Source organism: Tachyglossus aculeatus, chromosome X4 (assembly GCF_015852505.1).
Source record: "Tachyglossus aculeatus isolate mTacAcu1 chromosome X4, mTacAcu1.pri, whole genome shotgun sequence".
Classification (NCBI taxonomy): Eukaryota; Metazoa; Chordata; class Mammalia; order Monotremata; family Tachyglossidae; genus Tachyglossus; species Tachyglossus aculeatus.
This window is the reverse complement of record NC_052098.1, coordinates 41,203,727-41,217,055: the sequence shown is the minus strand read 5'-3', so window position 1 is coordinate 41,217,055 and position 13,329 is coordinate 41,203,727. Positions and strand designations below refer to the sequence as shown.

Sequence of the window (13,329 nt, the reverse complement as noted above, 5' to 3'; positions counted from 1 at the left end):
GTGCTTAGTACAGTGCTCTGCACACAGTAAGCACTCAATAAATACGATTGACTGATTGACTGCTTTACTATCCAGGAGTGACTCAAGTCTTCAAGAAAATCTAATGCAATGTATTTTAATTCTAGCAATGTCTGAGCCTAAAATTTTCAAAGTAGGTATACAAAAGGTGATTTTGGATCTATTAGGATTATTTGTCTGAGCCTAAAGAGAAACTTGTCTTGTCTCATGCAGTCAAGTTCTTTCTGACCCATAGCAACACCACAGACACATCTCTCCCAGAATGTCCCACTCTCCATCTACAATTGTTCTAGTAGTGTATCCATAGAGTTTTCTTGGTAAAAATACAGAAGTGGTTTACCATTGTCACCTTCCGAGCAGTAAACTTGGGTCTCCGCCCTCGACGCTCTCCCATGCCGCTGCTGCCCAGCATGGGTGAGTTTTGACTTGTAGCAGATAGCCTTCCATTTGATAGCCACTGTCCAAGCCGGGAATGGAATGGGTAGGCCTCTGCTTGACTCTCCCTCTCACAGCCAAGATTGGTAGAGTATTGGAAACTCTCCAAGTGCGACCCTGAGAGGGGAAAAGGAAAACTAGCATAATAGTTTTGAAAGGACTGAACAAGGGATGTGACATATGACTGGGTAATAGAGGAGGTTCTGTGGTAGCAGTGACTGTCAGTGAGGATATGAGATGTATAACAAAGGATGCTTCTATGCACTGTCCCAGAGACACAAAGAACAGTAGGTGCAGAATTGCATGATATCATTATAAGAATGAGTAAGGGTTGAAGTCTTATTGGTGCATACTGAGTGTCCACTTGGTACAGTGCACTGTATTAGCACTTGAGAAGGACAAACTAAAGAAGTGACATGTTCCCTTCCCACAAGCAGTTCACACTCTATTAGGGGAGATGAATATAAAAGTATGTACTGAAGTAGTCAAATTAAAATCAATGAATGATGTGTCAAAGTGAACGGGGCACCCTCCATCTCAAATCAAAATGTGATCTTCCCCGATCTAGCAAGGTGACACTTGGAAGCAGAGGTGGGACACTACTCCCGTGCCCGGAATCGCTAGACATTCCAGGCCAGGCATGCAGGGGAAGGTATTCCTTGCCCCCATGCCAACCAAATAAGGTATGGAGAAGCTGTGGAGCAGAGATTAGACAAGTGGAATTGGGAAGCCGAAACAGTCCAGAAGGACAGGTAATAAATACCAGACACCTCCAGCTTCTGAGCAGAGGATCAAGACTTGCAACAGGTGGCTGGGGGTCAGCCTTGCCCAGAGCGTGGGATGCCCACCCTGTCTCTGGAATCAGTGCACTAAATGAAGAACCGTGGGACAGATCAGTGTCCCATCTCATGCTCGTGGGGCTGGGAGCTAGGTGCTTTGCCACATGTGAGTCATCACATAAGCATATTTCTCCCGAGAGGGAAGTGTATATGGGGCAGGAGTTAGGCTCTGTGCCATGTGTGAGGTAACTAAGTGTATTCCTCCCTAGAGGGAATTGTTCATGGGGCAGGAGCTGGGTGCTTCGCCACATGCGCGTAACCACATAAGTGTATTCCGAGAAGGAAGCATTTGTGGGGCAGGAGCTAGGCTCTTTGCCATGCATGAATATCTAAATAAATGTATTTGTCCCAAGAGGGAAGCCTTCAGTTTGAGTGGACATAGGGAATCATAGGGTGCAAGGTACCAAACTAAAATAAATGTACTCCTCCTGAGAGGAAAGTTCAATTCTCCTTGTGCGAATAACTAAAAATAAGAGCATTCCTCCTGATACGGAGGTTCAATTCACCACATGTGAATAACTAAATAAGTGTAGTCCTCCTGAGAGGGAAGTTCAATTTGCCAATTGGAATAAATTTTGCATGGCTCAACCTTCTGATTCTGGTCTCTCACTCTCACCATGCCAATTCTCGAACTCATCCCCAAGTGACAGGTGACAAACGGACAAGTGGCTATGTATATTTATATGTGTGATGAAGTTGAGTGCAAACAGGCTTTTAAGTGCTCAAGTTGGCTGGTGTGTCTATTTGGCATAGGGTGCTGTGAAATCAAGAGGGCAAGGCTTGTTGGAGGTGGGATTTCAGAAGGCTTTGAATGCGGGGCAGGTTTTGGTCTGTAAGATTCAGAAAGGGAGAGAGTTTGAAGAGAACAGAGTGAGAGTCAAATGTGAGGTACAGTTAGAAGATTGGCTTGGGAGGGACAAAGAGGAGGAGATGGGGACTGGGGATGAAGAGAAAAAAGAGGTCAATTTGGGTGAGCTGGTGGAGAGCTTTGGATCTGATTGTGAGGAATTTGGGCTTGATGTGGAGAGACCTAAGGAGCCAATGGAGGATTCTGAAGAGGGGAGAGATATGAGCCGAGCAACATTTCAAGATGATGATCCCGGGCAGCTGTGTATAGTGTAGATTGGAATGGGGAGTGGTTGGAGGCTGGGAGATAAAGAAGGAGTCTCTAGACTGTAAACTCCTTGTGGGCAGGGCACTTGTCTACCAGTTCTGTTGTATTGTACTCTCCCAAGCACTTAGTACAGTGCTTGGCACACAGTAAGTGCTCAATAATACCATTGATTATGATAATGAGGCCAATGCAATACTCTATCAGAAATATGAGCAGGAGGTTGTATCAGGGTAGTAGCTAGCTGTTTGGGTGTTGAGGAAGGGGAGGATCCAGGAGGTGATGCATAGGAAGAAGCAGCAAGATTTGGCAGTAGATCGAAGGTGAGTATTGTAAGACAGTGAGAAGTTGTGGATGACCCCAAGGTTGTGGGCTTCTGGGACAATAATAATAACAATGATGGTATTTGTTAAGCACTTACTATGTACCAAGTACTGTTCTAAGTGCTCGGGTAGATAAAAGGTTAACAGGTTGTCCCATGTGAGGCTCACAGTCTTAATCCCCATTTTACAGATGAGGTAACAGACACAGAGAAGTTAAGTGACTTGCCCAAAGTCACACAGCTGACAAGTGGTCGAGATGGGATTAGAACTCATGACCTCTGACTCCCAAGCCCGTGCTCTTTCCACTAAGCCACGCTGCTTCTCTACAACAGAATTGGTAGACAAGGAGGAGGATGGTAATATTGACTAAATTAGGAAAATTAGGAGGAGGCAGGAGTGAAGAGGGAAAGATGAGGAGTTAGGTTTTAGACTTATTAACTATGATGTGTGGGGAGGACATATAAGTGGAACTATCCAGGAAGCAAGAGGAGATGCCAGATTGCAGATCAGATGAGAGGTCAGAGCTAGAGAGGAAAATTTGGAAGTTATCTGTGTGGTGAAAGTAGCTGAAGCCATACGAGCCATATGAAGTCCCAGAGAGAGTGACTGTAGAGCTAGAAGAGTCATAATAATAACAATGATGGTATTTGTTAAGTGTTTACTATATGCAAAGCACTGTTCTAAGTGCTGGGGGGATACATCCCCATCCTCCCCGCCTTACCTCCTTCCCCTCCCCACAGCACCTGTATATATGTATATATGTTTGTACATATTTATTACTCTATTTTATTTGTACATATTTATTATATTTATTTTATTTTGTTAATATGTTTTGTTTTGTTCTCTGTCTCCCCCTTCTAGACTGTGAGCCCACTGTTGGGTAGGGAACGTCTCTATGTTCCCAACTTGTACTTCCCAAGCGCTTAGTACAGTGCTCTGCACACAGTAAGTGCTCAATAAATATGATTGAATGAATGAATGAATACAAGGTGATCAGGTTGTCCCAATTGGGACTCACAATCTTAATCCCCATTTTACAGATGAGGTAACTGAGGCACAGAGAAGTGAAGTGACTTGCCCAAAGTCACACAGCTGACAAGTGGCAGAGCTGGGATTAGAACTCAATATCTCTGACTCCCAAACCCGGGCTCTTTCCACTGAACCATGCTGCTTCTCTAGAGTTGGGGACCCAGAATGAATTCTTGAGTAATAGGATGAGAGACAGAGGAGGCACCGTCAGAAAGGTAAGAAGAGAACCAGGTTAGTACTGTGACAGCAAAACCCTAGCCAGGTAGTGTTTCAAGGAATAGGGAGGGGTTGATGGTGTCAATAGCAGCTGAGGAGTATCAGGAATGAGTTCAGCCCCTTAGATTTAGCTATAAGGAGGTCGTTTGTGACTTTAGAGAGAAAGTGTAATCTTGGTGCAGTGAAGGGGACCGCAGAAGGTTGTGAAGAGAGTTGGTGGAGAGGAAATTGAGGCAGCGGATAAATACAATCTATTCTAGAACTTTGGATAGGAATGAAAACAGGGTTATGGGGCAACTGCTGGAGGGAGCTGTGGGATCAAAAATAGTTTTCTAGGGATTTTTTAGCGTGGTGGAGTCATGAGTGTATTTGAAGACAGAGGGGAAGGGGTCATAGGTGAGTGAGAGGTTGAGAATGGCAGTGAGGGAGGGGAGTAGGAGCAAGTGATTGCTGCAAATTTCAGCTACTATTATTTTTAGTTGAATTCAATGGAGATGTCAGTTCAGTGTTCCTGCCTATGTTTTCATACCTCATTAACATCAACATGCCATCTTCAGGATGTAGGGTGGTGTGAAAACTAGGAGGGACCCACCCCATCCTTGTTGTGCTAAAAATAGTCCAACTTGTGCTAAAGAAAACCATTCCAGCTCTTTGAACACTTTCCTTTCCAAATCCTAGCCTTCTATCTGTATTTCCGCTATTTCCACATACCTATGGAAGAGTACTGGCTCTGCTCCCTTGGGGAGGAAGATATTACACTTCACCCTTCATGAAATGAATGACTTGCTCAGAGACACCATGGAAAACCATTTAGTTATTGGCCTCATCTACCACACTAACAATTTCCTTAGAAGAATTTACTCCCCAAACTTTTAGAAAATGTAGTACTACCAGAACTTTTATGTAATCATCAGACACAATAGTTTGAGGTTCTGTTAGGGCATAGAGCAAAGGTTTTAATAGTGGGCAGTTTGCTTTTGGACCCAATTACAAAGAAAATCAATTTCAAACAATCAAAAGTTGAACAGTCCCATTGCATTTTACGAGTCCTAATGAAGCTGCAAGATCAGAAAAATGAAAATTTTAAATTTCCCCTTTGGTGCCACTTGCGGAGTCAACTGTTGACAATGACAATGGTTGACAATTACCACTTGTCAACCATTGGTAAATTCCCAAACTGTACATAAAAACAACCTCAACTTGACCTTGTCCGTAAAACCCACAAAAAGAGTTCAATGGCTCTAAATGCAGGGGTCACCACACGATGGAAGCAGCAGGAAGGAGTCTCACTGCAGCATGGTTTAGTAGATCGAGCACAGACCTGGAAGTCAAAAGGACCTGGGCTCTAATCCTGATTCTGCCACTTGTCTGCTGTGTGAGCTGGGAGAGTACAATATGAGTTGATAGACTCATTTATCATAGCTCATAGTACACAGCTATTTAAGATGCTACACCTGTTGTTCAATTCCCCTCTTACATTATTCAGAAGTATATCATTTAAAAATTTCAGACATCAGTAATTTTGTATGCTGTTTGTAAAAATAATTTCCAGAAGTTGGCAACCCAGGCTATTTCCATTACAGAATTGTTTGCTGGTTAAAAACAGGCCATGTTGTATTGTTTATAGCCTTCAATTTGCCTGGATACAGATATTTATTGAAATTCATGAGTGGAATATTGAGGTGATGGATTCACTCAAAAATTTAGGAAATAAAAAAGGGAAAGTTTCTTCTTGACCCAAGAGAGTTGTTCCATTCTACCAGATCTCCTCTGGTCGAGGCTGAAACACAGCAACGACACCACTAGATAAGTCACCTTCTGCAGCCAGCCGGCTAGCTTCTGGGACAGTAGGTGACTGTCACTATATCTGCTCTGTCCTTTCCAAGCTCAGCTACCAAACTCCCCACTTCTATCTCGAGAATAAATATTATTACTGGGTGAGACCAATGGTCCACCCATAATTCTGCTTCCAACACTGGAATCAGAATACTTGAGAGAAGAGTATTCTGGCTTCCCTCAGTGATCTGATGGCATAGGGTGGCCGTGTGAGATAGTCATTGTCGGCCCATCTCAAAGATGCCGGCCACATGCCTTCTCTCAAAGACGACTTCCGTGCAGCTCCTCTTAAAGTTGGCCAGATCACTGCTCTTCTCAAAATAGCAATGTGACAGAAGCAATATGTCAAAGGGATATAAATTAGGGTCTTGGAGATGAAGACCCTCAGTAGAGAGGAAGTAGAGAGGAAGAGAGGAAGTGGAGAGGAAGAGAGGAAGTAGAGAGGAAGAGAGGAGGAAGAGGATCATGCCAATCATATGATGCAATCTGACACAGATTGGTGGGGGGGCAATTTCCCTGCGGGCCTCATTCCCCCTCCCCCCTACAAAGCCTTACAACACTGCACTCTGGCTGCTGGGTAGTTGGGGGAGGTTGTCTCCACAAGCCTCACAATGCTGTGGTCAGTCTCCTGGGGATGAGGTGGAGACACAGCAGAGGGAGCCATAAGAGAGGAAGCCACAGGCTGGAGTAGCTGTCAGGACAACAGAGGAGAAATTCTCTCTTGAAAAATGGGCATGTAAAGTTATTATTTTATGTTGTGTGAGCATACAGTATGGCATGATGATGTCATGAGGAATGTGACGGCCATCACTTTTGGCCCTGCCTCAGGGCGGTGGTATGTTTGAAGCTGGCCCTGTGGACAACATGTTAAGAAAGTACCTCAAGTATCTCCTCTGATTTGGAGAGATGTATTAGGAAATCTCTGTGGCAGAAATAGAGTGGATGAATCAAGAAGGTTACTTACAAATTGCTCATTTTAATATGCAGTGTTCCGTTAAATGGAAAACAGGGCTCAGCTAGAAATTTGGGCCGATTTATGCAAATCTGGCTTGTTCAGCATAAATAAGATACGTGGCTTAAGCCAATTATTGACTGTTGTGAACTTCATCCTCTTCTCCTCAGTCACTCAAAATGAATATAAAAATCAGTAAAAGCAGCAAGACATTCATCATGTTTTGGGTGAAGGATGATGGTACTGTACTGTATCAGCCTCCTCTCCGATCCCCTATCCTCTTGTCTCTCCCCACTTCAATCCATACTTCACGCCGCTGCCCGGATTGTCTTTGTCCAGAAACGCTCTGGGCATGTTACTCCCCCCCTCCAAAATCTCCAGTGGCTACCAATCAACCTACGCATCAGGCAGAAACTCCTTACCCTCAGCTTCAAGGCTCTCCATCGCCTCGCCCCCTCCTACCTCACCTCTCTTCTCTCCTTCTACAGCCCAGCCCGCACCCTCCGCTCCTCTGCTGCTAATCTCCTCACCATGCCTCGTTCTCGCCTGTCCCGCCGTCGACCCCCGGCCCACGTCATCCCCCTGGCCTGGAATGCCCTCCCTCCCCACATCCGCCAAGCTAGCTCTCTTCCTCCCTTCAAGGCCCTATTGAGAGCTCACCTCCTCTAGGAGGCCTTCCCAGACTGAGCCCCCTCCTTCCTCTCCCCGTCCTCCCCCTCTCCATCTCCCCCCACCTCCTTCCCTTCCCCACAGAACCTGTATATATGTATATATGTTTGTACGTATTTATTACTCTATTTATTTTACTGGTACATATCTATTCTCTTTATTTTATTTTGATAATATGTTTTGTTTTGTTCTCTGTCTCCCCCTTCTAGACTGTGAGCCCACTGTTGGGTAGGGACCATCTCTATATGTTGCCAACTTGTACTTCCCAAGCACTTAGTACAGTGCTTTGCACACAGTAAGCTCTCAATAAATACGATTGATTGATTATCTTTATATGACAGAAATTTAACAACTTTTTACTGTGATTGGATATAGTATTGAAATCGGAAAAAAAATCAAAACCTGTTAATTTGTTTTAGTGTTTATGCTATAATCTGTCCCTCTCCAGAGAGAGGGAGAATTAATCGAGTGAAGCATTGGAAGTTCAGAGAGCACAGAGTCTTGAATGCAAATTAAAATAGTCAAAACCAAAATTTATCAAAACCACAGTGGTAGAACTTTCAAAATGCTGAATGTTGGGACAAACTGGAATATAAAATCATTAGATTGGAATTAGTGAATATAGCTCACAAACCTGAGCTGGAAGGATGGCAGCCATATAACCTTTATTTAATACTGGTGGAGAGTTACACATTTCAAAGAAGGCATTTGGGGCAAAAAGAATTATCAGTCCTGATATCTAGGCCCAAACTGGCAACAGAAGCAGTAAGATATGAATTCTTAATGACAAGCAAAATTTGTAATTCCTCTGTTGAGCAAGTGGTGTTACCAGATATCTAGCAATAAAGGCAGGCTCCTTAAACACAGGGAGTCTCTGGGCTGTAAGTTCACTGTGGGCAGAGAAAGCATCTACCAACTGTGTTGTATTGTACTCTCCCAAGCATTGAGTACCATGCTCTGCACATAGTAAGCACTCAGTAAATACCACTGATGATGATAATGATGGAATCGAGGAATCAAGTTGATGGCATTGGCAACTAGCTTCACTGGAAATGGCCAGAAAACAATTGCCTGGGTGTGCTACTGCCCTGTGATATTTCTGTTAGCTTGGCCATGAATGGCCACCAGAGTGTTTGGAATTAAGGTACAGTGTCCCTCTCCCCCTCCAGGGTGTTGTGGAATGATGTGGAATGATGTTGCATCTTAGCTAATAGGGTTAAAAGCCCCCTTGAGGGCAAGGGGTGGAGTAGAGCTCTGGTGAGATGAAAGGAAAAAAAACTTCCTTGGTTTTTGCTGGGAATTGAGAATGAGATAGGAATTTGAGTCCTGTCCTGAGAGAACAAAAACTAGTCCAGTGCCTATGGTAAATTACTTCTCTCTCTCCAAGTTTATCTTGGGATAAAAAGGAAAGTGAGTGTGGATTAACTAGGTTATAGGCATCACTGATGGATAATTTGGTTCCCCAAAGGATATGCATCATTTTGAACCATAAGTGACCCATTTATCAGGTGAAGTCCTTCAAGATAACAAAATAAGCAACCATCTTATCTTGGCACCTTATCAAATATCTAGGTGGTTTAAACTATGTAGTTCCCAGCACTAGCAACAAGGGGGAGGAGCCGTGGAAGAGGGAAGGTGGAGCCTTCCTTGATCCCCACTCTTACCCTCCCACAGCAGCTCAGTGTTCTACCCACAGCGTCTTCCAGAGGGATAGTGGCACAACACCCCTGGCGTCCTCTGTGCCTCCCCTTTGTCCTCCAGAGGGGTAGGGGGCTCAGGGGCTGGGAGTTATGATAGCAGACACGACCCATCCCCTGCTCCAACCCAAGAGAGGTGGGCTGCAGCTTTCTGAGACTCATCATGGGAATAGCCTCCCACCTCATCCCCAGGAGCCTGAACACAGAGTAGTGAGGCTTGTGGGGACAACCTCCCCCAGCTCCCCAGCAATCAGAGTGCACTGGGAGTGGGGGTCGGGGGGGGGGGGGGAGAAGTGGAAGGGGAGTGAGGCTGCCAGGGAAATTGTGACCCCACCCCCCACCCCCCATCTGGGTCAGATTGCATCATGTGGTTAGCAACTGTTCCAAATGAATCAGATAACTTCTGCAAGAACCAATTAAAGGACTTGGCTCATTACCGGGTGGTGAATTAACCCCTTTAACCAGGTGGAGGACAATTAGATAGGGATGTCCAGACATACCCATAATCCAATCAAATGCACCTTATTCAATCACACCCCTGTGTGTACCCCAAAATTTGCCTTAAACTCATGTTCTCTTGAGCTGCTTCAGCCCAAATCTACCGTCAGCCAATTAGGATTGATTTCTAGGTGGATGGTCTGTAAATCAGTCCTACAAATCTGCAAATCTCTCCCCTTACTTTGCAAACCTCTCCCTCCACATTCTATGTTGTTTATCTCTATTTATGGTCCAAATTAATCCTGTTAGTTTCTCTTGCCCTATTTATGGTTTTAGCTAAGTCATGGCCTCTGGGGTTGATAAAGCCTAATTTTGGACAGTCTGGTCAGAAGACTTAATTCCATAACTAACATGGATGATGTCGAGCTTGGGGTGGTCAATCCTGTTCTCCCTAGTTCAATGACATACAGCAAAGCAGCCCAAATTCAGTCCAGAGGGAACACAAAGTCTTCTCCGCATCTTAACAGTTTTCCATTGCTTTTGCAAATATGACGTTAAAGACCTGACCTAAGAAATAAGATCCAGAAAATGATATTGCCCTTCTAGGACTGGTTCTTACAAGCTACATTCTGGCTCCCCATCAACCTCCACAGGGAAAATCTCATTTAATAAAAAAATAAATTAATCCTATTTACTGATTGTTGACTGTGCATAGAGCACTGTACCAAGCACTTGGGAGAGAACAATGGAATTAGTAGATATCATTATCATGAATAACATCCCTGGGGAATGGGAGGGAGCTGGGAACTACAGGTGCTGTGGCCCCAATATGGCTTGGTACACAGTGATTACTTAACAAACCAAAATAATTATTACACCCAATCACTGCAGGGAATTCAATTCTCTCTCTTTCTTCTGTCTCTCACCCTGCCTCTGCACACTTCCACTTTGATTCACTGACTTGAAGCCTAGCTTCTTCACTTCACCTGGAGCTGTGAGGAGGCCACACAAATTGGGACAGGATGTAAGGGGAAGTAATCCCCTCCAAATCCCCTCCCCTGCCCAGTGACTTCTCATTCACTGACTTGCAACCTAAGCTGCCCTTTCCATCATCCTACCCCACCTGAGCAATGTCTGGCTCAATCAGAGAAATGGCTGTTTTCCCCCTATTTTGGCTCCCATTCACTGACTTGCAGCCTAGATTCTCACAGATGGAATGATCAGCAAGGTTGCAAGTTGGTCAATGGGAAGCAGTAAAGCAGGAGAGGATGAAGCAGTGGCTTAGGAGGAGACTTCACCTTCTTCTTTGCACTCCAATCTATTACCACCACCCCCAAACACCCTCCTCCAGATGCATACGCCCAGGGCAGAGATACCAGAAGTGGTCAAACTCCATTTGTAGGGAAATAAAGGAGAGAAGTGCACTCAGAAGGGAATGGCGAAGGTGGGAGCTGACTCAAACTGAGCTGGCAGGAAGCCAGCTCCCCCGCTGTTTGGCAAAAGCAGGAGGGGCCAGAATCCAGGTGCCTGGACATTGAGATGATCCCAGGTGGGATCCTGGTAGCATTTTCCTGCCCCCCTCTAGATGGTGACAATGTGCAGCTTGAGTGGGGCAGGTAGTGGATAGAGCACAGGGCTAGGAGTCAGAAGGTCATGGGTTCTAATCCCAGCTCTTCCACTTGTCTACTATGTGGCCTTGGGCAAATCACTTAACTTCTCTGTGCTTCAGTTACCTCATCTGTAAACTGGGGATTGAGACTGTGAACCCCACGTGGGACAGGGACTGTGTCCAACCCGATTTTCTTGTATCCACCCCAGCGCTTGATACAGTGCCTGGTACATAATAAACACTTTACAAATACCATAATGATTATAATTATCATTATTATTAATCGCAGTGGACAGGAAACCTGGATATCTGCAACAGGCAGGTACTAGGAGAGATCAGAGTCAAAACAAACCAGCCTCTTGGGGCAAACAGGAGGGACTGGACCCAGGCATCTGCCTACTAAGATTGTTCTGGTCAGACCCCTGTTGGCCGGGGGTAGTTTAAGCAGGGCACCGCCTACCTCGCTGTCTCTTTTTTTTTTTTTTACATTACTAAGGGTCTTTTTTTATATTACTAAAGGAGTGAGAGGTCGAGAGGGCCAAGTTTGACATGCATGGGGGTCAGGAAAGTTATGAGAAACAGAAAAGGAGGAAAGAAAGAGAGGAGACAGCAGGGTAGGGAGGCATTTACAGCATAAGTTTTACTTACCTGTAAGGCTCAGTAATTAAGTTGTGGAACAGAACCTAATGAATTGCATATGAGCCTGTGGAAAGACCTACTCCACAATAAATCTGTTCATTATACCACCACAGGCTCAAAAAACCTAATATAGCTGTATCATAGAATATGCTTGTAAATGGGAGGAACATATGATGATCCAATGACTTAGTTGAAACAACGTCAAGTGGACAATATAGCAGCCTGGCTTAGGGGAAAGAGCACGGGCTTTGGAGTCAGAGGTCATGGGTTCAAATCCTGGCTCCTCCACTTTTCAGCTGTGTGACTTTGGGCAAGTCACTTAACTTCTCTGTGCCTTAATTACCTCATCTGTAAAATGAGGATTAATATTGCGAGCCCCACATGGGACAACCTTATCACCTCGTAACCTCCCCAGTGCTTAGAACAGTGCTTTGCACATAGTAAGTGCTTAATAAATGCCATCATTATTATTATTATTATTATTATAGGAAATCACAACCATTCCCTGGATTTAAAGAATGTACCAAGGAGAGGAATTAGACTTGACTCATCTGAAAGTTTAAATGATGGTAAAAGTGAAGAGCAGTGATTTTTTCAGCACTTTTTTCCTGCCCCAAAATGAGAGAACAATTCTCATTTGTTTTTAGTTAGAGGGCAGAATATGTAAAGTTCACGTAAGAAATGTAACTTGGCTGGCGTAGTCTGGCTTCATAGCCTTCTAAGGAACTTAGCTGGGGATCAAAGTCCAGAGTCCCTGACTGCCCATCAGAAACAGGGTATTGGAAATTATGAACTGGTTCTGGGGCTGAGAAACATCCTAGATTCAGCCCCTTCTTGGAAATGCCTGATCAAGGGTTAGGTTGCACCAGAACCTATTTTCCCACCCCTTCAAGGGGCACTTGTCACTCAGAGCAGACCCCTGAGGGTGATCAGTGACAAGGGATAGGCTGTCAGAAAAACTCGGAACTGGAATGCAGACAGAAAACAGAGCTCCTCTGTGCCCAACAGGTCTGCCAGTGGAGCAGGGACACAGTAAGCACAGGCCAATTTCAATAGCAAAATTAGGGGTAAAAAAAAAGAAGAAAAAAAGCAGAGGGTGGGGCTGAATGTGTGTCCAGGATGTTTGGGGGTTGAGGGGTGGGGTGAGCATGGTCCTTTGCAGTTCTAAGTTGTACGTCTTCTTCCCTTGTGTCCATAACTTGAGAATAAAGCTCTTAGCAACATTTCAAATTCTGAACTCTTATCAAAAACAAGCTGGGCTTCAAAAAGATCACTGTTATGAATTTCATAGCCTCTTAGAAAAGGCCATTCTTCAATGACTATTCTTTAGTTATCTCGAACTATCTAGGTAGAGATCACATAGATGCTGCTCACAGAAGTATACTTTCCAAGGACATTGAAATATTAGGTTTACTTCCAATCTAATAAGAAATAAGAGATGCATCATCTATTTATGGCATACAATTAAACTGTAATCCAGAGGCATGAATATTAAAACTTTCATAAACAAGGATATGA

The 13,329-nt window shown here is 44.4% G+C and overlaps 1 non-coding gene across 1 annotated transcript; it reads right to left on the bottom strand.

Annotated features, from left to right (window-relative positions):
* Positions 1-442: 442 nt before the first annotated feature.
* LOC119948545 lies at positions 443-580 on the bottom strand. The gene has a single exon (XR_005456935.1). It is a non-coding gene; the product is annotated as a small nucleolar RNA SNORA7 (small nucleolar RNA).
* Positions 581-13,329: the final 12,749 nt, after the last annotated feature.